Genomic DNA, 25,886 nt, shown 5'->3' with positions numbered 1-25,886 from the left:
TCTGTTGACCCCATCAATCAGAGGGGAGCAGAGATTAGGTAGCAGTAATCAGAGGTGTGACATGACAGAGGGAGGACTATGTCAGTGGAGCTTCTAGAAAATCAGGAATGGGACAGTCAATACCACACTGAAGGAGCAGCGAGATGAGTAACACACCCAACCATTATTAACAGGAAACAGCAGAAAGGACCAACTTGAGCGAGTGCAAGTTGAAGAGGAAGAAAGAGACAGCCTTGGGAGGCCATGATTGAAGACCAGAGTCTCACTGGGAGGGTGCCAAATGAACTACTGAGAGCCTGGACTTGATTTCCTGTTTTTGATTAAACCTTGAAATCTGTGACACACCACAGCAGATGTGTGTATGAAAATCTAACATGAAACTCCTGTCAACCAGATGCCAATCAATGTTATTACAAATGACTATTATGGTGTTTGTTCTGTCTTGGTGTTGGTCCAACTGCCTCAGCCTTATTTCATCACAGCTACATTTTTGCCTTGAAACCTCTTGACAGAGCAGTGAGCAGGAGTAGCTACCGGGCCCGTCACAGCACCAGAAGCAGTAATCACAGCACAACAGATGGAATGACCCTTTGTACTGTCAGTGTCACCTAGAAAACCACTCAACATTTACAGTGTCGTCACATGAGAAACCACTTCACACAGTCATCTTTTGAGCTTTACTCTTCCCCAGCAATCAATCAAAGCTGTGAGTTTAGCAATTTTCACATCTAGTAGAGTGTACCGATGATTAAGGAATGGGAAGCAATGTTATATGTGATGCAGCTGTATCAGAGCAGCTGGGTTGGATGCAGGGACACCGTGAGGTGGGTTGTCAGCTGAGGGGCATCTAAAACATCATGTGCCACGGGCAACGAGAAAAAGTACTCTTGATGCATTATATATGGATCCATTACCAGCCTCCCTTCTGCACAAATCTTTGTACTAACTCACACACACATTTGAACCTGCACAGACATTTGTGGAAGCCCACAAACAGAAGAAAGAGAAAAGTTCAATGAATTATGAATTGGTGGAGAACACTATAAGCAAAAAGCTGCTGAAGAAGCATGGTGAAAACATGCAGACAGCAACATGCTTGGTAATAATTAAAATCCATTCAGCAATACAACCAGAAACTTCTTAAGTACAGGTTGTTGTTTTTTTTTTTGTTTCAAGTCATTTTAAGTAAATGCTCTGAAGTGAAGCTGTTTAAATAACACGAAACAACACAACAACCCCCACCCCACCTCCACACCTTTAAAAAAAAAAAAAAGTATAGATAAAGAAGAAATAAAAGAACATCTGTAAAATGCGTAACTGACTCCAGCATGAGTCAGGTCATTTTTCTGTAATTTACCCTTTATTATTCTTATTTATTATTAACTTGTTTTTACTTTAATGACTGCAGCTTATTGAAAACCGATTAAGTAAATAGAATGAGGAAATAACAGCAGCCAACGGTTCAGCAGCATACTCTGAAGAAACAGGTGACAAAAGTCCAAATGGTTCTGTGGACAGTGTCATTACAGAAAAACAAAATCTTGAAAACATCATCAGTAAAGTACATGAGGTCATCAGGTGTCAGGTTTTTCACCTTCACACCTCCTTGCCCACATGATCGGATGAGGAGAGATCAGTTACCAGCTTGTGTACAAGAAGCTTTAGTTCAGCTTTCTGCCCTTTTTGATCCACAGCCACCTTGAGTTTTTTTTTAGACCTCCAAAGTTTGTCTGGCTGCTCTAATCTTTAGTACACCAGGAGATGCTCAGGAGACGGTCAGCTTTGCAGAGGGATCTTTCTGCAAAGCCCCTTGCTGCCATATGAATGGACAGCTCTTAGCTGTTGTTTCACTGGCCTCCTTCATCTACATCTAGATGCTTTAAAAAGCTTTAGTATAATTAGTTGTTAATTTGTTGTGCTCATTAGCTCTTATTCTGATTCTTTACAGCAACAAGTGAGAGTTTTTTTTACAGCAATCAGTTTATTGTTTCCATTTCTAAGCCGTTCCCAATATTCCCAAAAAGGCCTGTAAGCGTGATACGATGAATGATAAATCAATATTACATTGAACAAAGGCTTCAATACACCATGTTTGGTATTGGTTAATCCAGCTTCTGGTAATCAGAGATGAGCTCAAAAATCCTGACTGAACCACCCTCATTCACCAGTAAAAATACACAAATAAAAACAGCTCTTGAGCACAGCGTGTCAGAAAACTGAAGATTTAGTCATTTTGCCCACCTGTGTTATCCAAACTCTCCCAAACATTTTAAACAAATTGCTTGTCTGAAATGGAGAATACTGTGTTGTTAAGCTGGTGAATGCTTATAATGGGTTGTGGCTGTATACCAGTAATCCAGCAACTTCCATGGGGGTTATTTTAAAACAGTATTTGACCACAGTCTTCTGTATAGCTGTGGTCAACTAAGTATGTTAATAACCTGTCAGACATTTCCAAAAGCAACATAGAAATTGATTTATATGCCTTTGAGATTTGCTTGTTGTAAGCTGCAATTAGATGTTTACACTAGTATGAACTGGAGACAAGAACATCTATTACATCTTGCTGGCTGACAAGCTATCAATTTAAATATTTAAATGCTTGATTATGTTCATTCTTTATTTAATTTTAGAAATCATCTGGACAGAAAGACAGGGCAAATAAAGAGACAATGCAAACAAAAAAAAAAAAAAAACCAAAAAACTTGATATTTAATGAAAAACTTGGACGTGTTCGCAGGCCAAAATTGAAATAACCTTATTTTTGTTCTGCATGCCAGTTCAGGTTAAGCAAACTGAATATAATTTGCACTTTTATTAAATTAATTTAATCAGTGAAAGCAGTTTATTTCTCAGTATCGATTTTCAGCTTTTTAAACCTATGGGTGAAGATTGTGGCTCACAGTCACCAGACTCCAGCCTGGGCAGGGGTAATTATTCCAAACTGAAAGGCCATCCATCAAAGAGCAGATGAAGCGACCAAGGCTCCCTGTGACGACTGACCCTCCAAAGCCTTATAAAAATCAGACGCTGCCCTGGCCTTGAAGCCTGCAGACATGAAAGGCCTAACCAGACCAATGCACCTGACATGGCCAAAGCAAACATCATCGCTCAGCATTTCATCTCAACTTTAAATAAGGCTCTAAAACTTTTATACAAGTTCAACAGTCAGTTTAAACCTACCTATTAAACCATGTATATGTTGTTTATGTATTATGTCTTTTTGTTTTTTACACAACTAGACATGAATGTTTACGATAATTGACAGCGTGACCTCATTGAGATTTGTGAAAAAATTATTGTGTTCAAGCTCCATTCCCCCATTTATGTTCTACACAAGATTTTATAGATATCATTACTTTCACCTTTAAATTTCCAATTTTTCTTGATTAGACATTCTCAGATAAAACAAAATAAATAAATAAAACACTGAACCCACTTACATTACCATCAAAATCAGATATCTGACAGTAATCAGATAATCATAATAATTTGGTCTACTGTGAATATGCACTCCCGAAATATGACATACAATAAATTGTTCTCTACATTAAAAAAAAAAAAAAAAAAAAAAAAGACTGATATGAATGTACCCTTACTTGCAATCTTTTAATAAAGTTTGTGGTGAGAGTTGGAGAATGACGAGAGAAAGTTATTCTATCATCTAGGCAGGAGGGCTTTGAAGATTTGTTATACTGAAAACACAATTCTTACTGTGCTAAATAAGGCTAATCGCTTGATGACATTTAAAACATAATGTACACTCAATTTGTTTTTACCAGCGCTTTTGATCAAAATCATGACATGTTAATGAGTCAAACTGAGAATGAAGATTTAAAATATGGCTCTAAAACTCCCATTTTCATCCAGCAAACAGATAAAACACTGTGCATCTTATAATAATATACATAAATAAATGAAATGTGAAATCACCAAGTATGAAATCTGCAAGAGGGGGGGGGGTAAAGCAAAAAGCTTGTTAAGAGGCAGCAATTAGCCACAGGAAAAAGACAGGAAGTTTATTCCTTCTTCATCACTATGGCAACCTTAACTTGCAAGTTGAAAAAGAAGCACAGGAAATGAAAGGAGGAGGGGCTAAATGTGAGGTTTCTTAACAATTTGCACATTTCCCTCAGAGCATACAAGCTGACACTTGCTTTGCTGGCACTTTTCACCATATGAAAAAACTGAAGCGCTTGAGTTTACATATGCTGAACTGATGGCTTTTAGCTTCTGTATCTAATACATTAAGAGCTCTCTGCTGATCATTCTGACTGAGGTTCAGCAGGTGTACAGTTACCACTGCAGCTAATCAGAAAAAAGGAAAAATATTTAACTTGCTGCTGAAGTTGCTTCTGAGTGAAAATATGTGGATAGCTCTATAAGGACCCCTGAATGTAAAAGATTATGTTGGTGCAATGCAAGTTTAAAGAAATTATATCCAGGCCAGGACTAAATCGAAACAATGGCTTGCTAAAGGTGACATCATTCAGATTCAGACAGTAGAAAACAAAGCTTGCATGGTTAAGTCACACTTTAACTTTCCTTTCTTAAGATCCTCAAACTGCCACCTAGTATATGGTCATTTCAAAATACTGCAGTGTTTTGGCACAGGAGATTACTGGTATGTTTTGTTGTTTTAAAACAAAACACAAATGCAAGGGCACTGTAACGCTGATCTAACTTCCCCCCCAAAAGAATGTCCAGGCTCTTCACACACAGAAGTTGACTCATCTTCAGTTCCGGGCTGATTTCAGACAACATGCATCACTGGCCCGTAAATAACCTTGACTTGTCCCCACCAGTCATTGGGCCATAAACTGCAGGCTACCAACTACGAGGATGCCAACATACACCATAAACGAACAAGACAAATAGTAAGGACAGCTGATGACACCGGCTAACCAAGTCCCAAAATAGTTCTGACCTTCAATCATTCACATCTGGTAGATGATGGACAGTTACACTTTTATCCTAGTAACTCTTATTGTCAATGTATATAAGATTATCTCTGTTTGAAATGTCAGATACTTGATATCTCCTCATAATCTAAGTTGACCCAAGTAAAGGTTCTGGGTTGTCAGAGTCAACAAAACTGTTCAGAAATCCAAACTGTTACCTAAAAAATCTGAGTTGCCAAGTATCATTACAGTCCAATGTTTTTAAAAATTACTACAGCATACTGTCCAATATACTATTTCTCACCTTGAACAGTATTTTAACTGTAGTGTAATGTGAATCACAGTCTCTCAGTGTGGCTGATATGTGAATGGAGCTCTACAAAAGGCCCCGGTGATGGGTCTGTTTGGGTGCACTGGGATCCTATTATAGCCTCAACATATCACTACTGACTGCAGTTGCAATAAACCTAATTTATAGTTTTAGCTTTTTATTTATTTATTTTCAATCAAAATAAAACACTGTCAATACAAACTGTGCAGCAGCAGAAACTAGAAGTTGGCATTGACTCATGAAGACACTGTCGATTACATGTAACCACTTCGCAACGCACAACTAAACTCAGCATTGCTAAATGTGTTTTTCTGTTCAATTTCCTCTGTGTTTTCAAGTTTTCGCTCTTTTTATGCCCTCTAGAGTCACATAAAACCCTCAGACACTGAGGGGTCAGGAAATGCAAACGGCAGAAGTTGAGTCATGAGTCATAGTTTTTGTCCACAGCTGCAAGTTTTAGTGAGTATGTGGAAAAGAAGTGCTTTAAAACTAAAGTGGCCTGCTTTAATTGTCACGGTTATGCCCCCTAAACGTCAGCTGGAGCTTTTTCTTTCCCTGAAAGGCAGGTTTTACTCTGAAAAGTATGCAGAGGAAGTTTTGACTTATTAGAGCTAAAACTGTATAAGGGCTGAGCTCAGTGTTGTTTCTCCAACCGTGTAAAGTATGTTCTGTACTCTTTTTGGTATTTGCTGTGGATGAACGATGCATTACATTCACCAAGTCTGCAAGCAGGACAACACAGAGCAAAACAAACAATCTGAACCAGTCCTGGAGAACAGAACAAGCAATTTTCACTTTTCAAGACTGCAAACAAAATCTGTACTGACTGAGCCGGCTGACTAATTTCCATCAAATCACATCTTTTCCCTACACTTCAACCTGGTACATTTTGCTACTGCATGTAGACTGCTGTATCCACTACTTTACAGCAACTGTCCACCTTTTCTACTTTAGGATTTTGTGGACTCTGTTTTATGACTGCTGGAACTGACTATTTCAAGGTTTTCCTGCTCCACTTCTATCTACAACATGGTGTCCATTGGCTTTATTCACTAGCACACACGAAACCCAGCCTGACACCACTCCTCCATGTTTGTAGGCGTTTCCATCAGAGTCTTCTGGGCAGAGTAGACACTTTTAGCACCTGCTCCATTGGGATTCTGCAGAGTCAGGCAGACAATGTGAGGTGTACAGTTTGCAGGCCACTCGTGGTCAGAATTTGACGTCACAGAATGATTCATGAGCACGACTTTGGGTCATATCAGCAGGCGGCAGCACAACAGCTTTTCCACCAACAGCCTTTTTTGGCTCTGGTTATGAAATCTTCCTGATTACAAGCCACTGACCAAGCAGCAGGTAAAGCATGACCTCCACGTCCTCCATTGTTGCACCATGTGTCAGACAAATGACTTCACAATACTTAGGAGCCACCTTGCTCTGGTGACCCCACCCACATTGAGGGTGCCTCAGTTGTAATGGAAACAATTGAAACCTGGTAAGTGTGGCATCGGCTGAAATAGGGCAGGGCTTAGTAGATGCTACTGGAAAAGGGCCACATAAGTCATGTATCATAGTGACAAAATTTGAGTAAGACAACATAAATGAATCATTTATATTGTTTTTTTTTCCATGTACATTCATGTATGCTCTGCATGACATGCATTAGTAAACGATCTGTTGGATTTCTTGCACTGTCATTTATAATTCCTGGAAGAGTTTTGGTTTCAAAGATGCTGATGATTTGGAATAATCTCATTTTTGTTAACAAAAAGGTGTTTCTTGTTGGAATAAGAAACACTTTTAAATTGCTTCTTTTTGTTCCAAAAGTGTAAATCTGTCAATTTTTTGTTTTCTGTTACTTGCTAATTATAAAATATAACGTTTTCGGCGGCCTTATGGGATCATTTAGGCTGAGGAACTGATACATTAGCAGCACAGAGCTTAGAAACAATTGTTTGCTGCTATCATGAAACAAAGTACCAGTTGAGCCACAGTCACTGGAGGGAATACTGGCTATTTAGTAACTTTAATTTATTTTCTTTTTAATATATATTTATTAAAAAAAAGCAGTTTTGTACTTACTGACCATCAGAAAGAGTGAAAATAAGTGTACATTGTGCCAACTCCAGAATGATCCAGTTTAAGGAAAAAGTTATTTAATTTTAGCAAAAAGACCACTTTCAATTTAAACAAGAAGAAATAACATCAGCAGTGCTTATTTCTGACATCATAATGGCCGTAATTGAATTTTTAAACCCAGGAGTCCTTTTAACACTCAGTATTTACTTATGGAAACTGTGGTATGAGCCGCGTTGTGACCACAAATGTCTAAGAGTTGACTTGTGAATCAACTATTGGTGTGGGGAAAAAAACAGAAGATAAACGTGAGGAAAAGAAAAAGTGTTCAGTCAAGATTATATGCATACTACACTTCGCTTGTTAATTTGACCAGAGTGTATCTGCGTTTGAGTCACTAACGGAATACTCCACAGGAATACGGAACGCTGCCTCCATCACAGAGAGCTCTTTGTGTGGACACATTGCCTACAAACCAGCATGTCTACTAAAGCCTGGTTGATGTTTTGTCTCCCTTGATTTTCCTTTGTTTATTTCACTTCCTTTCAGGTTTTCTTCTCTCCAGCTGACATTGACAGGGCTCCGTTACAAAACAATACTATGAATTGATGCCTTCTATAAAGTACAAGCCTAAGAATGGACAAAATGTCACAGAGGTTTTAAAAGTTGTGATGAATAGAATCCAAGTAAAAGTACTCAGAGATTGCAACCCTCTTTGTTATGATATATGACATGATATGGATTAACATTTTTATTGCAGTTAATCACGATTAATCGCATTGTTAGATCCAACATCATGTTCCTTTAAAACCGCTGCCATATGAAGAAAATGAAAACTTGTGGTTTACAAATAGTTAAAAAACTAACAGCTTTTAGTAACAGTATTCTGTTCCACAGTAACAGTTAAAATGGTTTGTGTAAACCAAATTTTCTATATTATTGCCATAAAATGATATATTTGAGACAAAGAAGTGTGAAAATTTTGGGATTTACTTGTTAAAAGCCAACAAGTCAGCAGAATAAATGTCAAAGCTGCCTTCCTTTTAAACACAGAAGGAACAGCATCTGATGAATTTCACGCCCTCAGGTGAACAGAAATAAGCAGGATTACAATTTTAGAGCTTCTAGATTGTGAGGGGAGATCAGTCTTCACAACACATTCCATCCATACATTTAGTAGGACTTCATCCAGATTTCTTGCCCACAAATTCTCTAACTTGGCACTCTAGCTTGACTCTTTAGCTTAACTGGACAAAGTTTCAGTTTGACACCAAGAAAACAGTCCGAGCTATCTGTTTTTATTTTCAATCTGGTGACACCCAGGAACTCAGCTGATCTGAGCTAAATTAGCTTCTGGATTATCTCCACCACTTACTACTTACTGCTCTCTCTTATTACTTTATTTTTTCCCCTCTTTCTTTCAAGTTAGAAACTTCATTTTAGTGAATTCGCCCTCTCTGTTTACATCTGACGCAGCACCGCAGCAAGACGAGGTGATGGACAGCCCACTTATATGGTTGGTATGTACCTGGATTTTAAAGTATTTTTGGTACAGTAAGTGAACCAATGCAAAACATACAACTTCTAAACCTTTGTGGAAACTGGAGCATTAATGAAATTTAAAATAAACCAACCCCCCCCACATAGAGACATGCCCCCTCTACTTTAAAGGTCAACTAGCCTCGATGTGTAGCTGCACAAGTAAGGAACTATCTAAAAGTATAAGGAGTGTGAAGGTTCACCTTCATTGTTAGTGACATCCTTCTAGCCTATTATTGTGCCAAAACAGACTTGTTTGCTTTCAAAACACATTCGGCTCCACAGATAATTGCCTTAGTAACCAGAGAGCTGAAACCCTAACCCATCTTATCTGTCAACGCATTTACAATTTATGTTCACTGAAGCTGAGATGAACAGTATTGTCATCAAAAGTTGGATCTAAGAGGACCAAACAACTGGGATCAATTCAATAATTCATAACACTGTTATGGTGGGAGTAAAGCCCTGGAGTTAACCATCATCTACAAAAGTCATTTCCTTGACAACACACCCTGGTGACGAAGGCCTTTGCTTTCATCCAAGGTACAGTGAAAGAAAAGATGTAGATGTGGTGTCTTTGTTACTGCAGGTAGACGTTGACTTTGCATAGGAACAGTCTGATCTAATGATTGCGATGCAGCTTGGTAAAGAAGTTGGACGTTATGCATCCTGCTCAAAGGCAACTTCATGGTGGTACCAAGTTAGATAAAGTTTAGCTCTTTCCCAGCAGCACACAGATCTGCTGCTAGAAACCAATCTCTTAAAATAGGATTTCTATTTTTACATGTTTTGCTTTTAACAGTATAAAAATTGACCTCAATAGCCATGCTTACTGTAGTTCTGTGGTTGGTAGAGTCACAAAATGGGCAATAAGTCTGACTACACTTTATGTATGCAGGAAGATGCAATAACAGATGCAGAGAATGGTGCCACATTGTAACGATGACAACTCTTATTCAAAATAAAGAAATTAAGTTATAGGAATCATCTCAAGCTGACTAAATTATAAATCAATCTGTTTGAAAAGGCTTTTCAAACAAATAATAAAACTCAAAGTGAAAGCAGCCTCATCTCCTAACACAGTGCTCAAAGAGCAATCTAAAAATGTCCAAGAAAGTCTGGCAAAGTGGTACAAAACAATATTTTCAAGCTAATTAAAAAACACTGATGACATCACTAAAATAAACTGTATTGCTTTTTAATATTCAATTTTTTTTTTATGTGCTCAGTGAATTTAGAAGCCAGTCACACTTTGTGCAGATTTTTCTCTTCATACAGTCCTGAATGGAAGGATAAGTTGTGCCAGCAAGATAAGAGGACCATTTTGCTGACTTTAAATCTTTGGAGTCTGATCTTATGAGAGGCGCTTTAAGGCAGAAACTGGGGCAGAAAGAACCCAGCTGTCATTAGGTTTTATATGCTGATATGAACACTTGAGTTGTCAAATTAAGTCCTGCTGATTCCAACGGGAAATGAAAAGTGACATTCAACATTAGTTCAGTGGCCGTTTTTATTGCTGTAACTGGATGTAATACTAACATTAAATTAGCAATACTTAAAGCTGAAATTACTTTATATGAATTAGCATCTTGAAAAAAATGTGTATTCATATATAGAGCTGAGTTTGAAAAGAACATACTTTAATCTCTTCAAATTTGTCTGCTGCCATCGTCCTATAAGTTTATGCGCAAAACAACACAACTGCACTGATTGTGTTTGCAGATCTGTACACGAAATAAATTTAAAAAGGAGAGCAAAGCACATATCCAATCCAGAGCTTAATGTCATGTTTAAAGACTGGAGTCAAACAGCTGAGTCATCCATCTATGTGGTCTTTTCATTCTCTTCCTTTTCAAGTAAAAGGTCACAGTTTGATCCTCAAACGAATGCTGGGCTAATACACCTGCTGATATCACTACTTGGCGCACCAGTCTTCAGAAACCTTCCCATACACTGGTGTTTTAAACCCACAGCACCAAGGACGGATGTGTTGTCCTAAGAGTTTAGGAATCTGTAATGCCTAAAAGAAAAAAAAACAAAGAATGATGCTGAATTCATGTCAGAAAACCAACGTTTGTGGTTGTTGTAAATAGCATAATGTCTTTTTAGGAACACCTGTGTGTTGTACTTACTGACTGGCCAGTCTGAATGTGGCAGCCTGAATCATAATAAAGTAGAAAAATCAGACAAGAGAGTGAGGCACCAATGAGCCGTTTATTTTGGACTTTGGCAGTAGCAGCAGCTCGGAGCAATAATTCAGGGCTTCTGCTGCATGACCCTGTTAACTTCCTGCCTCACAGGAAACACACTGCGCAGCTCTGCCCTGCCCTTCCTGTTCCCTAAGCTTCTACTCACATTCTTACACACACACACACACACACACACACACATACACTTTAACTGGTTGTCTTCTATTTCTTCTTCTTTTCACAAGTAATCAACCAAGTAAAAATATTTTATACATCAACTAAAGACCACATTGCATCTATAGGTCTGACTTTAACATTATTAAACCAATGAACAAATAAGTAAATGATGTTTTGCCATCTGCTTTCTCAACTGCAGAACTAAACTACCATTTCTTTGCTCATGAACCCACAACTTGAGACAGAGCCAATAAAAACGCTCAGATACACAGCTTGGAAAACAGCAGGATTATACGTGTGCCTGGGCTGAGGCAGACTGTAATTGAGAAGTTACAATGTTAAACAAACAGTTCTCTGGTAGAGACAGGAAAGATGTATTTAGGGTCCCCCAGAGAGGCCCTTCCCTGACGCCACCATTGTCTCAAGGTCTCATTTTGCCAGTCTTTAATCAAAGCTGGTGTGGAAAGTTCAGGAAATTTTCTCACCACGTCCCCGGTCCACCTCTGAAATGGCTTAAGATTTAAGATCTACAACAGATGGGGTTAAAATGTGTATCTCACAAAACAAAACTCAAACTGGGTTAAATCCTAACTGGTTGCTAAAAAGACCAACTTTTACCTTCACTAAGGATTCACAGGGGCACAAAAAAAAGAGAAAAAAAAGGCACCTGAAAAACAGGAAATCAAGCGGCTGCAGCTGGCAGTTGTGGGCTGGTTTCAGTCAGTGCATACACTCCTACCTCCAGCTCAATCTGCTCTAAAAGGCCAGAGCTTGTACTTGCAATGAGTACAGACAGAGAAGTTATAAATCATAAGTTCAGACAAAAAGGTCAACCGAAAACTACAACCGCTTCGTTAAAGATTTTACAGCGAAAACATAAAGGCGTCCCAGGCTCTCAACAATAGAATCTCAATATGCATTGAAGGCCATTTTAAATATGCAGTCAAATGAATGTTTTGACTCTGCAGTCACTGCAATTAAAGTGGCATCGAGGCATTACACTTGGGTGAAAAGCTGACAGCATAGCTATGATCCTCCTACCTCGCTCTTGACCTCATCTCTATGCAGCTGTCTGCTGTCTTCAGCTTAATTGACGGAGCTCAACCACTGACTGACAGCAAAACATGAAGCACAGCCATTCAACACACAACAGTGTGTTATCACCTCTGCTCTCCTAAAGCTCCTTCCTTCACCACCCTGTCTATCACTCACTTCATTTTTTATTCATGCCCAAATGGGTAATAGCTATAATGGTGACTTTCTCTATCTGATATGATCTAAAGTTCTTCTTAGTACATTCAAATAAACACAATTAGCTGGTTGCTCTTGGGTTTCTACAAGCTGGCACTGATTGAGCAACAGTATGTGGGGGAAAAAGATGGTTGCTACTTCCAAGCCAGGATCCTGGTAAAAAAAAAAAAAAAAAAAAAAATTCAAGTTATCAAATGGTAAATACATAATGTGTACAAACGCACAGAATTGTCATTTTTAGAGTACCTGTGGTCTGTTTGCCTCGCTTCACCAACCAGTCTCGTCTACCTAATCTCCATCTTATTCAGAACTTCTGATGAGTATTTCATCTTATTTTTTCCCTCTGCAAGCTGTGTGCTCAGCTGCAGCAGCAGCTTCTTCATCAGTGCACTCAAAGAAAGTCAACCAGTTGTCATCCTCAGTTTCTGTTTGGGTGCAGCTCAGTGCAGATGTTGAATGAACAACACATCACAGAAAAAATGGTCTTCTGCTGAAACTTTTCCATGTGATGTGGACCAGGCTGACCGTGGTTTGGAAATAAATACTTTAGGCTTTATGTGCACAAAATTAAATACGGCTGCGTTGACAACACACCAGCTTGGTAAACTGGATGATCAGACAGATGAGGCAGTACACCTGAGAATTTGTGCAGAAAGAGTTACTGATACAGATGAAAGAACATCTAAATGGCACTTCTATATGCAGAAGAGATCATTTTCCTCCACCAACTTGTGATTGTTTTCTGATTGAGTCACAGTGTCATCTGTCAGACCTTTAGAACTGTTACTCTATTAAGACATTTCAGAGTAGATCCGCCATCAGCTGCCGTCATGTTCTTGTAATAGATAAATACGCTCCCTCATATTTTAATGACATGCATTTTTCATTCGTTCTACTGCTCCTTTTGCTTAAGTATTAAATTAAATAAATGATGTATTACATTAATTAATCCTGTATATTTAGATGTCTTTTCTTTTTATTATGCCAAGAACATATCAATTTACCAAAAATTAATCCAAACAGATAAACATATGTGAATTTTAATATTTCCACTGTGATGGTGAAGATGCAGTCAACAGTTTGTAGACTTGCAGGTTTTAATCAGTTATTAAAATGGCTGCATAAACATTTAATGATTAACAGATTTTCAAGGTGCATTAAGCAGAAACTTATCATTTATGGATTGAAGGAATTTTAAGTTCATGACAAGTACAACTGTCACCTTGTACATGCTCAGGATGGGGGATTGGATCAAAGTCCAGATTTGATATAATCTGTTGGTTTTCGTTATCTAGGATATTTATTATGAATTGGCATGAACCGACGAGTCTGTAAAGTATCATGAGATGACATTGTTGTGCAGTGGCACTATGAAGCCGAACTGACTTGAACATTATGTTACACACCGTTCCTCTCTGTTGATCGCCAACCCTGCGTTTACCAGTCAGTGCAGCCATCTATTCATATACATTAATGCGAGTTTTCACTCCTCTTGCAGCCCTCCCTCCCTTTAAAAGGCTCCAGCAAGCGTGCAACAGCGCTGCGTATTTTTAATGCGAAATGGTGGAGAACGGAAACAAAACGTTCATCTGTTTCACCTCAAGGGTGAAACAATTTCACTTTTTGCTCCTTTAAATTCATGACAAGTGTAGAAACTTTCACTCTGCGCGCACTATGCCTGCACTAAGCGTGGAACGCCTGCACTAAGCATGGGAACGCCTGAGACTGAAACTGGTGACATGTCTAAACCTGAACTTCATTCGTTTTTCTGCATCACAACTCTTCCTGTCAGGTTTGTTTCATGGCAAGAACGTTTTTTCCCCAGTATGACTTAGACATGTTTTTAAACACAGTTTACCATGGCAGAGAAACCACGTGCACACTCTCCATAGCCTTTTGTTTTTTCGTAAGAGTGCTGGGTAGTGTGTTTGCAGAACAAGACAACCGTGTTGACTTAAGCAGCACAAGTCGTTGTACTCTTGTCCTCATTTATTCTACAAATATGAATTTCCAGTTCACTCTTACCACAAACAAACTGATTCCAGACAGGAAATGCCATGAGAAAGGGAGGCTATCTTTCTTGTTTTAAAAATGTGTAGCTATATTTGAATATCAATACAATAATTTCAAGTCTGCATTTTTGTGCGTCTTCAACTCAATGAGATTCTGCACAGCTCCAGCCATGTCTGCTCATTTCTGGTTTAACAAAAATAGTTAGCAGTGGCCCTGGCCCCACCCTCTCTCTGCTCCCTCTCTTTGTTCTCCTACTCAGTATTCCCTGGCTAAAAGAAGCCTCAATGTGGGAGCGCACCAAACTGAGCCCCCACAGAAAACCACATAATTACAAATCACAATAAAGCCCTCAGTGCTGTGTTCCTGCCAGGAGCTCAGCTGCATCCTGCTCTCAGCTACGATGCAAGGCTAATGCCCCCCTACTTTCTCTTGGCCTGTTACCCCCATGAACCTCTTTCCTCCCTCACCCCTCTTTCTCTTGTTGCAGTTACGTGACAGTGTTTCAACACACACCCAAACTCAAGCAAGCTGGCATTATTTAGCTTCTAGAGTATCTGGCTCTGAATCCTTTTTTTAATCATCATTTTCTTATAATTGTGTATTTATTTCTTTTAATTGGGGTTGTTTCTGATACCTATGATGAGCAATATCTTATCTACATTAGAGTGCAACCAAATGTGTCAGTAATAGGAAACATACAGGTGAGCTGAAGCTAAAAGTTACTCAGAAAAGAGGCCATGAAATCATGAGCAAAAAAACAAAATCATATTTGAGTTAAATATCCATGTTTTGTTTTATTTTGTTCTTAACACCTTATCATTTCAGTCTGATTTATAACAGAGCCCACATAGAGGTCCATGCTGGACTTCGTAGCCACCGGGACATTCAGAATTTGAGTAGTGTGATAAGTTCAGTAGGGCCCTCACTTCGGCCACATTCCCACTGGGAGCGTTTGGTCTGTCTTTAACAAACCCTTGACCACCTCCTCAGATAGTACAGTTTGTTTTGAATAGTGTGGAACAAAAATGTGAAATCAGGTCCATCTGAAAACTGGAAATCTTAGTTCACTTGCAAGTGAACCCTGGTGCCGTACGCTTGCAGTGTGAAAGCAAACATACCATCCAGTTAACTAAAGAGAAGCAATGAACGACTTTATGAATGGTTCGCAAACTCTGTTGCTCATACCGGACAGATTCTTCAGAAAACTATCAATTGTGAACACAAACAGAAAAAACAGAAATCCCAAGACTTGATCAATGTATCGTTTTTCCAATGTTCGCTGGCAGCAAACAAGCCATTTTCAGTCAAGGCCAATCAGTTCGCTTGAGTACAGCACAGTGTGAAAGTAAAGCAAAGCAAACTAAACCAAATGAAGGTGAGAAATTTTTGGAATTCCCTACCCAATCAGACCAAGTCACTAACACTATTGGGTGAATGTGCCCTTAAACTGCAATACTGCTGGCTTTAATTTTCACATGATCTGACATTTGAAAACACAGAAACACAGCCAATTTCTGATGTTTTACTAAATAAAGTTGAAGATGCCTTGCTCACAAGTATATATATATAAAAAATTTTTAAAAAACAACAACAACTCATGTTTAGATTGTAACAGCTGTTCAAATCTGAGTCCAGGGCTTGAAATTGGACTGAAATTGAGTTTCCATTTTAAAATAACACATATGACAACCAAAACATTGGTGACAAATTCAGAATGTACAAAAAAAAGACTAAATTTATGGAGTTTGTTAAAAAATAAATATCTGCATATTACGGTACGTATACTATTAAATGATCACCACGTTAAAGCTGTCTTTCACCTTTTTTATATTTGTAAGGTGAAGGTAAGGTTAAGGTAAAGTTATTTCCCATGCAAAATAAAATGAGTTGATACTTGTTATAAATTTAAAGCTGATGTGAATGTGTTATGATCATTTCTTAAACAAAGCCTTAAATAAAATAGAAGCTGATGGCAGAAAATGTGAGCTTGTGCATTTCAGGTGTTTCCCTGCATTTAACTTTCATTTTATTAACCTTCATATTAAATCGCTCATACTCGGGTCCTATTTCACCTGGAACATTGTTGTTTGATGTCTGTCCAAATACTGCCTTCAAGGAAAATGTGATTGTCTTTATGTTGCATAATAATAGCATACAAAATAAAATGATTAAATAAGTAGCAACAAAACAGATTGTTTTTTTCCCCTACAATATTAGCTTTTAGAGCTAAATTTCAAGAGTCGCAACATGAATATTGCAGCCATGATAATGTCAATAAATACTGAAGTATGGAACTGAGAAGAGGCGCGCAAGACAACACATCAAACTATTTTATTAAGAAATATTCCTTAAAATCTTGAATCAATTGTGAATTAAGAACCACAATTACACTGTTTGTATGAATGGATTTTACTCTCCACAGCTCTGGCACTGATATGCTAAAGCACAGAAACTCACTTCACCTGCAAGAAGGTGCAATAACACTAACTTGTGTAACAGCAGCTGAACAGCCTTTCTGCTTTTCAGCGGGGCTGTGCAAGGTTGTCTTTTCACTGCAGCCCAGACTCCATCCATGGACAAAAAAAAAAAAAAACTATGGTCAGTGGACTGGTAACACAAAACAGGCATTCGCTTCAAGATTCAAAGCTGGAAAAGTAGTTCACTGAGAAATGTGGCTTCAAATACCTTTTCTGTGGCTCACTCTCTGCAACGTTAACACTCACCAAATGTTGGGCACAAAAGCACTGATTAACCATCTACGAGGTTTGTTACTCCCATTTTTCCAAAGTGTAATTACAATGATTACAAGTGCAGGCATCACATGAACCTCAATGACCTCAGCAGCCTACAGGAAGGAATTATTATTGTGGATGAGACTGTGGTATTTTATACTTATTAGTTTTGCTAACCTCTGCTCACTGACTTGTGAAAAATTGAAGATGGCAATGGAGAAGGAAAGCTCTTGAAGCCAGTAGAGCAGTTAGCAGTGTTGCAGTTATGCTTATATAAGTGAACATAATGAAAGAGGTAAGGCCTGAGGTAGAGTTTGTAATTCTTACAACAGAATATAAACAAAAATGATTTTTAAAAAAAATAAATAAATAAAAAAGACATTAAATGGACCGGCAGTCCCATTAACATACTGGTGCATTAAACAACTTTTGGATACTGCTGTTTCAACAGTCTGGGAAAAAAGCCAGTTTTTATGAGCATGTTAGTACACATCTAACATTAGTGATGAGATCATTTAAAGGGAACTAATCTTGTTTAAAAAGAACTGATAGACTTATTCTACTGGGAATTTCCAAGTTACATAAAAATCATTACTGATGTAACTTTTTTTTTTTGCCTAAAGGCTACAGCGCTTTACAGTTAAGCTCTACCGCCAGTCTTGTATTTTGGCCAGCAAATACAGCAAAAACACACGTGCTGGGCACGTTGTGAACCCATACTGCTATCGTCATAAGAACATGAGCATGAGATCCACTTCCCGCGCACAAATGCATGCACTCAGCAGCAGCAAATTGAAAGTTGCTTCTATGCTGCCAGCAGGTTTGATTAGAACCTTCCTGGAGGCTATAATCCCCAGTAGTAAGAAAGCTGCTGAGTCAGCCTTTTCCACCCTCATCCTGTTAAAAAAAAAAAAAAAAAAAAAAGAAGAACAAAACTCAGGTAAAAATGTGACTAATAAAAGCATGATCGAATTTCCTATACACAACGAAGTCACAACAGGAGTAATTAAAGTCACATTTCCTCTGGAACAGGTTTTTATTTAGTTCCTTTTATTAAAAAAACCCAACTGATTTTATTAATCTCATTTACATGCAGTTGCATGCATGTTGTAGCTTCTCTTCTCCCACAACAGAGTTTTGGCCTGATGCCATAACATCACGTAAATACGGGTGATCACGCTTCCATCAGCAGCACAGAGGGTCGCACCTTGGGCTGTGATGATTTGCTTCTGTCCCGATTCGATTTTCAATTTAAATTGCGATTCTCACAATTTTTCAACATTGCTGATTTTTTTAGATTAAAAACAAACAATAAAAGTACAACTCCTTTTGCTAGTCATTTTTCTGGACTTTAATTGGGGAAAAAAAACAACAGTAGCCAGACAATCATTCTGCTGCTATAATTCCCAAGAAGCAGAGTAAAAAAAAAAAAAAAATCAATAAAAATGACAAAAACTTTATAATGGGCTATTTGTACTTATTTAAAAAAATAATCGTTCCTTTCAACAAAAAAAAAAAATCTATTTTAAAATTGTGAGGCAAAAAATCTATTTAGATTGTTTTCGATTGGATTTCCCGCCCCTAGTCGCAATCATGGGAGACAGGGTGTTTCAGCACCCTCACTTTTCCCAGTGTGAGGGTTCAACAGTCCACTTTTATGGTCCATCCTCCTTAAATGTCTGGGCAGCAAAATGAAAACAATAGGAATAGCAGTAAGCTAATAACCAAATTAAAGCACCCTGAATAAAAAAAAATCCAAGGAAACATGGCAAAATTTGCCTTTACAGACAATCGCAACTACTTTTGTACTGACAGTGCATTAGATATGTTAGTCTTCTGTCCAGTTTAACTAAACATTTTACTGGTTACCACAGTACTGTACAACACAATGGAACAGACACCACCGAATTTCCCTTTGGTTACATGTTGGTTTGTTTTTTGTTTTTTTTTTGTTTTTTTAAACAACCACTAACATCACCTACTTTTAATTTAAAAAATTCTATTAGTCTGATGCCTTCACATGCAAAGTTTTGGTGGACACAACAGCAGAACACCTTACAGTAATAAATAAAAAACATGACCTACAAAGTAATGGTATTAAGGAGCCAACAGCTCTATAGTTGTCCTGTCTAAATTGTGCATTTTAATAAGTGACCCCACACTTATTACAACCCTCTTCAGCAATGTCATTTCCTGCTTTAATATCTGATGTAATGCTTGCCCATGTGTTCTATTTGACAGAATCTAAGTTTATGTCCAATTTGCAAAATTATAAATCACACTAAAGTCTGCTATAAGACAGAAATTACACACACAGTGTGTGTTGCCAATGTTTTCACTTGGAACAGTTTAAGAGCTGCTTTTAAACCTTTAAGAGTTGCTGTTTTTATGGAGTGGAAACAAAACGACACCAAAGTGTAAACATACTTTATGGCTTCACCGCATTCTTTCCAAAAATCTTTTAAGCTTGATGGATGTGTGAAGTTAAATAGCGCTGGTGAATGATGAGTATGTTAAAATGATTATGTTCTAAAAGCCTTCACGTGTCAAAACAAACACTTTTTAAAAGTCCTGACAAATGAAGCACACTCACCGTGCAACTGGTGAGTTACAGGGTGTATGACATATCACTGCCATTTCAATTAAACACTGGTAGATGAGTTTAGTTGGTAAACACCAGTTTCTGCTAATACTAAGAAAAACCTTTTTGTTAAAACGGTGGAGAAAAAGGAAAAAAAAAGTTTGTGTTTTTGGTTTTTTTTAAAAATAAAACAGACTCACTAAAGGTTTTAACAAAAGTTAAATGTAGGCACCCCTGTCTCAGTGACAGACAGGGGGTGCCTACAATGCAGACCAGAACCAAGTAACTGACAGGATGGGCGGGCTGGTTTCCTCAACCAGTCAAACAAAAGACTTGTACGTACTCTACATGCAACCAGCTCAAAGAGGAAGTAACAGATGGGGGGGGGGGGGGGGCGGGTGGTTACGAGTTGAAACAAGAAATGACATCAGGTGCATCTGCAACACTCTGCAGCCATGAAGTTCCCATTTAATAACTGCAATGACTTTTACCTAAAGAAAGTCCCATTTAAAAAAAAAAAAAAAAAAAACTGAAGGAAGTTCAGGTTTTTTTGAAGGTTAGCTCAGTGTTCATAAGATGTTAAGCAATCTGTGAAGGGGAAATACTTCATCCACACCACAGCTGTAAATTAGTTGACAAATCCATTTTAAGCACCAGCTGGAGTCCTTTGGTGCTATAAAACATTGCTAAGATCACTGAGCAGAAAGTAGGTTTTATCAACAAGGGAAATACATCCAAAGACCTTAACAGCACTTAAAACTGCCTGCTTAGCTAATAGATAAATGGTGTAACAATAGAGCTAGGTGATAAAATTCGTTTCCAGTAGACTTAGTAGACTTAAATGGGGCTTAAAGGCAACATTGTGCTTGATATCATTGGTACTTCTACTCATGACTGGCTGTTGAGTTTACAGCTCTACTGACATAGCCACACCAAAAGTCGCATGTTTAAACTTGTTCTTTTTCTTTAAATGTGGGTATACTTGCTAATATATTAATTACTTTCCCATTGCCAGAAGCAGTGCCTTTACTCTCAGTGGGCTACAGTTCAGGGAGTGAAACAGAATGCACATACTTCCAGGTCATTCTGGGGAAAACATTCAACAGTATTTAGCAATAATCTGTCCAACATGTCGCTACATGTCTTTAAAAAAACAAAGAGAAAAAGATGGAGAAAAAAGAAATAAGTGCCACTCAGCTTGCTGGCTACAAAACACAGAGGAAATGTGGGGGCTGGACCAGGTCATAGAGATGCAAGAGAGATAGACGTAGGCTTGACATTACGAGGGAAACGGATTATCTACAAACAGTCTTGTCCGATTTCATACCTCTTTGAAAAAGTACGTCTTCTATCTAGCTGTACATGGAATTATACATTCAAACTGGCAGTTTAATAAACACTTCCTGTATCATTTCATACCTGATATCATGAAATTCTGTCAATCTCATAAAGCTTGACTTACCAAGAAATGACATTGGGATTGGCAGGATTTCAATTTTTATATTACAAGAAAAAGTAAACTACACAGCCAATCACATACTATGGAAAGGGCTGGGACGATATACTTTTCTCTCATTCAATTTTTAACTTTTTTGTGTTGATTTGATTTACATTGCAATTCCTCAATATTGCTGATTGTTAGTTTACTTTCTAAACAGCAGACCGTGTAAAAAAGCTGCATGGTGACCGAGTTTACAGACTATATCACAGGCCAGATTTTCCAAACATAAAAAATCCGCTGTGTGTTAGTTTTTAAGATTTATTCAGCAGCAATATATTTGAAGCAGCTGTTTGAACTTATACTCTTGTGTCAAAAGCTTAAATTGTATATAAAAGCGCTGGTTTGATTTGCTGCTGCTGTACGTTTGGCTATTAGCTCTGCATTTACCTCAGGGTGGTGTCATGCTAGGTGGGCAGTAATGTTAGTCGTGTTACCGTAGTACACAACGAGTGCATCACAGAGTTAACAAATAGCTTTCGACATGTCCAGCTTGGTTTTTCCCTTCAAAGCAAAAAATCCAAAAATGTGTCCACACTTTGACACTGGTTTCCGCCATTCTCCGCCATCTGTTTACGTGTTTTCCAAAATGGATATAACGTCATGTTACGAGATATTTGAAGAGAAACATTTCGCCTTCTGCTGAAGAGAAGCGATAACTTTTCCCCACCTGGCATATAAACGTATAAAATTGGAAAAAGAAAAAATCTATTTTTGACCAAAAGAAAATTTATTTAAAAATTGTAAAACAAAACAAAAAAACAAGATTTTTATGTGAATAGACTTTTTTCTCCCACACCTAGAAAACATCCGAAGTTTTGACAGGAAAAAGTTCAAAGACTAATGAAAAGTAGATGTTCAGTTGCCTCATGAGTGTAAACTGACAAAGGCAATAATAAAGTAAAAACATAAATATAGTCATGACAGAAAGCACGGCTGTCATAATATTAGGATTTGGAAACAATAAAAACACCATACTCTCCCTCAGCGGGACATCTAACCTATACCCTACATCTATCACCCTCCTATGGGCTCCTGCTGGTTGTGTCATTCCACCAAGTGAGGGGCTATTTCTCCACAGCACACAAATCAGATGAGCCAACACCACCAGCAAAAGCCAGCAGTAGTTGTAAACATTTAACTTGTAGAGACCAAGTGAAAGTTCATGGTAAAATTGTAATTTAGGTAGTAGAAACTTTAACAGAAACAAGAAGAAAAAACATCAAATATACAGCAGCACAGTGAGAAGATAGCTTACAGATTATTAAAACATATACATCTGGGAAAGGGAATTTTCCTTTTTTATCTGGAGTTTGATTTCTGACTATTTCAACATTTCAATCAAAAAAATAAAACATACTCCAATAAAAAAATTGGGTGGGAAAAAAATCTGAATAAATAATACATAAATAATAATACATTTCATTTATAGGTGCTTTCTAGAGCCTCAAGATCATATAGAGAAAATATGGTTTCTAAATACTATCAATATAAAAGATAAATAACATATTTTAATCACAATAAACCAAACAAAAACTTAATAAAACATTAAAAGAAATGTTAACTGATCAAGACACAGCCCAAGCCCTCTATGTTCACAGAGAGAAGGCAAGTCTGAACGGATGGGTTTTAGCTGGAACTTTTAAAGTACGGAAGTGAAACAATGCTGCATAGATTGCAGGGGTAGTGAGTTTCACAGCTGATATAGTTCTTTAAGGACAAAGAGATGCAACATTTTTCCATCTCTTTTTTTTTTTCTTACTATACTCTTTAGCTTGTCCTCCGACAGCCAAAGCACAACTTCCTATAAGATGTGCAGTCAGAAAGGACCAAATCATTGCTGCGCTCCAGAGCAGTGCCTAGTATGTGACATTTGTGCTTGAGAGAAGCAGCCCAGCTCATCATTTGTGCATGCTCAGTCTTCTGCCATAAAATATGAACAATAGCTGACCCTCTGCTTCCATCTTCCCTCATGGAGAAGTTAAGAGGCTCTTCACAAGGATTTTGTCCCATTGTCATCTCAACACCAACTGTTTTGCATGTACTTCTCTTCTCCTCTGCTTTACTGAAAACCAGAACCATTTTCTATGTGAAATTGGACCTCTGTATTACCTACATATACACTCAAAGCTCAGCCTAGAAGCTGGTCCCTGGAGGAAGCCCAGGAGCACTGGACTTTACATGGCAGAAAAATGACAGGATAGCCCATTGATGATGGAGAGGAACTGAAGTGAGCTCATTTCCTATAATGGGAAGGGGAAAAAAGGGAAATGGATTGTATGAGGGCAGAGAGGAGATAATGGTTTACTCTATGTGTGCCTAATAACAGGGTCATACAAAGAAAGCCCCCCTAACCCCTAACTCTCCACTTCCCAAAGGCACTTGTAAATGTTAGCAACGGGGAATTCTGGCATTGGTGGCGAAGCTATGGGAGCAGGTCATGAACTCAGAGTGAATTGTGTTTCTTCAGGACTCAGGCTAAACAAGCAGCACAGCCCAGATTTCACATCATCATATCAGTCATGTTTGGACTTGAACTGAAATGTTTCTCTAGCATAAGGGGAAAAGATACAGTCGCTCCAAAGTACCAGGACATTTCAGTAAGACAACAAAATGCCAAATCAGATGGGCTTTAAGTTTCCAAATATAATATATATATAAATAACTACATTAAACCATTAAAAACTATCTTCATTTAGTTTGCCATTCTTTTACCTGCAGAGCTGTTTTTGTGGAGACGTGACCAACTTCTCTTTCAGCTGTGACTAATGTTTTGTTCAAACCAGCAAAGCTTTCAACACATTCACAAACAAAAACGAGAACATCTTTTTTTTTTTGCTCCATGACGTACTCTGTACAGTAGACTCTCTGGGATTTAGGCCAGGACTCTAGGAGGCCATTCTAAGACTGATTACCATCTGGGCAAAATATTTTTTCAGCAGGAGGCAGGCAGGCAGGCAGGCTGGTTTGAATCATTATCCTGCTGAAAGATCAAATGCCTCCTGACTTCTTTTTTTTTTGTTTGTGTTTTCAACCAAAACTACACATCTCATGAGTTTCATCAATAAATTCACCAACATTTTTACAGGAAAATCAACCACAGACTTGGACATTTCCAGTATTTTGTGGTTCATTTTGCTTGTAATGCACCGTGGTTAAAATTCTCCTGGTGTTCTCCACCCATCTATTACATTCTCATTACATTAAAGTTAGACACAACAGCAAAGAACAGCCGTAACAGTGACTAAGTGTAACAGTAGCTTTTTCTTTGAGGCTATGAATGGTTTCCAACATGTTTTGGTAAGAATAGGAACACATTCAAAAGGGTTGGCTGAACTGTATTGTTAATGCAATTTTGGTCCGGAAGAATGTTCCCTGCCCCCCCAACCAAGACCCAATTGCACAGAGTCTAGCAGACTATCCAGTTGTGAATGCACCTAGGATGTACTTTTAGGAAACAGAACAGAACAGAACAGAGGCTATTACAGTATTTTTGTTAGAAACTGAAAGAGTTAAGGGTTCATCGATCAAAAAGTTCCAAATCTGAAAAAGCATTAGGATCGTAATAAATCTGCCCATATAAACACACACAAATGATCAGATCACTTTACTTAGGGTCGATGTAAACATGTCAGCTCTGATCAGACTGATTTTAAATCAGACAGATCAAACATTTATCCATGTGAAAGTAAATACTGTAAAATGATATTAAGCTGTGGTGGATGGAAGAGGGTGAGAACTTTTTATAAATGATTTAATGTACTGAATGTTCCCATTACTTAGATGTTCTTCTGGGGACACAAAAGATGCCTGACAACTTTGTAGTTACTTTCAAGTAATCAGGTCAAGGATTTTTAGAGGCAGTTTGGAGTCCCCTTAAATTCATGTAGGTGTGTTTGAAAGAGTGACTGCAGGTGTACTTCATCATATGATCCATAGAGTTTGACAGTGTACGTCCAGACACTTGCAGCTGACACTTGCAGAGTAGCACCATGAGCGGGATTTAAGATCACTTGTGTATTTCAAAAATACAATTTATACCAAGAATTATGTTTTGTTTTTTTTCTTAAACATGAGTTTAAGATTGTATTATTGCAATTTTTCATATACTTGTGAAAACAGCATAAGACTTTTCCAAATAAAATGAATGAATAAAATAACCATCAGTATAGCAAGAAAAACTAATAGCTGCGCAGGATTAAAGAATTACTCTTCAACTTCATAAACACCATGCAGATAACTTGTGGGGTTTTTTTTCTCTCCTTTGTTTTTTTTTTTTTTTTTTTTTTTTTAACATGGCTGACATTTTTTTTTATTCTTTCAGGAACTGTTGCAAAATGTCAAATTCCTGTGTCTGTGCCAGACTGTGTCTGAAGGCCAACTTGCTGCAGTATCTACTTCCCGTCCTGCACAATTTATCAGAGGGAAAGGCCATGCTGGATTGTAATCCGGTTCTGTCTTCACACCCTGTGGTGTCCATAAATAAGACAAAATCCTGAAAGATAGGATTTTGTCCTGAGAGATACATTCAAAACATGTATCACACACAAAAAAGTTCTATTTATGTACATATACACTACTCACAAAAAGTTAGGGAT

At 37.9% G+C, this 25,886-nt stretch overlaps 1 protein-coding gene across 1 annotated transcript in view; it reads right to left on the bottom strand.

The window, feature by feature from the left end:
• Positions 1 to 25,886, bottom strand: part of LOC306757244 (guanine nucleotide-binding protein G(i) subunit alpha-2-like) — a 60,789-nt gene that overhangs the window by 26,238 nt on the left and 8,665 nt on the right. The gene's annotated exons all lie outside the window — the stretch shown is intronic.

Source organism: Telmatherina bonti (genome assembly GCF_933228915.1).
Source record: "Telmatherina bonti genome assembly, chromosome: 6".
In the NCBI taxonomy this organism is placed as follows: Eukaryota; Metazoa; Chordata; class Actinopteri; order Atheriniformes; family Telmatherinidae; genus Telmatherina; species Telmatherina bonti.
This window is presented reverse-complemented; position numbering and strand designations above follow the sequence as displayed.